Here is a 2615-nt window from a genome sequence, read left to right on the forward strand (position 1 = left end):
GGCCAGAAAGCATGGTACCAGGTGGCAGGCACAGTGGCTTGAGAAGGAAGCTGAGAGCTTACACCTTTAACCACAAGCACAAAGCAGAGAGAACAAACTCAAAGTTGGTTGGCAAGGCATTTTCATCTCAAAGCGTCCACGGCCCCCCATGACACACTTCCTCTGGTAAAGCTGTACCACCTAAATCTTCCCAAACCCTGTGGGCATCAAGTGTTCAAATGGCCAAGACTATGAGCAACGATTTTTACTCAAACCACCATGCAAACAACTGAAAGCTGCCCAGATACCAGGTGAGACCAGACATACCCCTGTGCTTGATAGAGGAGGAACACCATGGCCAAGAGGATTAAAGATACTGTGGCAAATGTTACAAATTGCCAAATGATATGAAATACTATAACCAGATCCAACTAGGGCTAAATGATACTTCCAAGGAACTGGGTTATGAGTCATGTGCTCCAGAGTTATGTAGCAACCAGATTTTTTTTAAAAAAAATGGAAAAATAAAAATGAATAGCATAGGGTGATTAAATGTATATTATTTCAAATGAGATAGAGACAACTTTAACCTACAGAAAGCAACATTTTCTACCATAAAAAGCATGCCTTTCGCGTGATTGGGCATCATATATACTAAAATTGGAACAATACTGAAGATTAGTGTGGTCCTATGCAAGGATGAAATTCAAGTTCACAAAATGCTCTGTATTAAAGAAAAAGAAGAGAAAAGAAAAGAGGTACATGATATGGCATGGGTATGGTGGCACATACCTATATTCCTAGCACTTGGAGGAGGAAGAGAAGTTCAGATCCTTCCTTAACTACCTAGTAAAACCAAGGCCATTCAGGCCTTGTGACCCTATTTCAAAAAGAAAAAGAAAACAATCACATTTGAAAATTCAGGGGTTGGGCTGGGAGATGGCTCCATCAGCAAAACCCCTGACAAGTCAGTTTGAAGATCTGAGTTTAAATCACAAGTACCCATGTGTGTAGTGGGCTTTCTCTTGGTCCACCATCCAGTTCCCAAATCATGACATGGAGATTTCTTATATGTTATGAATGCTGGCACCTATCTTAACTCTTATTTTAATCTGGTTCTCTTTATCTGCATTTTGCCTGGGGGCTTTTTATCTGTCTTTCTGTATATCTTACTTTCCTGCTGTCTCCATGTCTGGCTGGCAGATGCCTGGCTTCTGACCTAGGGCCTGTCCCTCTCTTTTCTCCTCTATTCTCTTCTTCCTCTGCTTTATTCTCCCTTCTCACTAGCCCTGTTTATCCCTTTCCTGCCTAGCTATTGGCCATTTAGCTTTTTTATTAGACCAATCAGGCACCTTCGGCGGGTAAAGTGAAACATTTGCAACATATCTTTGCATAAGTAAACAAATGCAGGACACACAAATGTAACACATCTTTACATGTTAACAAAGACAGCAGAAACAAATGCAACACACCTTCACGTAGTTCAAGTAATTTCTTGCAGCATAAACACATCTTTGCCTAGTGAAAATAATGTTCCACAACCATGTAAAAGCCTAGCACTTGGTATAATTTCATAACCTGGGTGCAATAGAAGGTAGGAGGATGCCTGGAGCTTGCAGGGCAGGTATTCTAGCCAATCAGCAAGCCCTAGGTTCATCAAGAGCAGCCCTTGTCCCAAAAAACAAGATTGCAAGCAATGGAGAAAGATACCATTGTCAACTTCTGTCCTCCGATTTTGTACTTGTGTATAAAACACACACACACACACACACACACACACACACACACACACACGCACACACGCAGGCACGCACTCACGCACGCGCACACACACATGCATGCATACATTATTTCAGGGGGTAGTCAAACTCTGGTCAGATAACTTAAGAATAGTGTTTGAAGAACTAAAGGATGGAAGGGGAGAACTATGTCAGCTTTCCCCCTCAGTGTTGGGAATTGAATCTCAGGCCTCGCACATTCTACCACTGAGCTGTATTCCCAGTGTGTCCCCTCTCCACCAACTCTTATAGACCAAGCTAATTCACAGAAATTGTTGACTATTTCCTTAACTAGTAATTTCAACCCCACCAAATCCAACACAACTTTTATACAAAATATTTTGCAGGCTATGGTGGCATGAACAAGTGACTGGCAATTGGAAGTTGGAAAATGCATCAGGAGCTCAAAGCTGTCATCAGCTACACTGAGCTCTTGAGGGTAGTCTAGGGTATATCAGACTTTGTCTCTAAGGCCAGAAAAGGGTGAGATAGATGATTTAGTGATTACAAGTGCATTATGCTTTTTTTTTCCCAGGGGAACTCAGTTCAGTCCCCAACACCCACATCTGGTGGATCACAAATGCCTGTAACTCCAAGTCCATGGGATCTGACTCCCTTTTCTGGCTCCTTGGGTACCTGTACTCAGATACACTCATAAACATATAATTTGAAAAACTAAAAATAAATTATGTCAAATAATGACATGAGAAAGGGGAGAGTAAAATGGGGATGACTTGTATAATAAAGGAAATTCATTTTTGCACTCTGAACCAAAAAATTTAAATCTTTCTTAGTGAACATCTGTCACTGTTTTGTAAGGCAGTAGAAGAACTAATGACCACTGGCATTAACTGATCA

General features: G+C 41.3%; 1 pseudogene; it reads left to right on the plus strand.

The window, feature by feature from the left end:
* Nucleotides 1-613: 613 nt before the first annotated feature.
* LOC127213566 (uncharacterized) lies at nucleotides 614-713 on the plus strand (annotated as a pseudogene).
* Nucleotides 714-2615: the final 1902 nt, after the last annotated feature.

The sequence above is a fragment of the Phodopus roborovskii genome, unplaced genomic scaffold (assembly GCF_943737965.1).
Source record: "Phodopus roborovskii unplaced genomic scaffold, PHOROB, whole genome shotgun sequence".
Taxonomy (NCBI): Eukaryota; Metazoa; Chordata; class Mammalia; order Rodentia; family Cricetidae; genus Phodopus; species Phodopus roborovskii.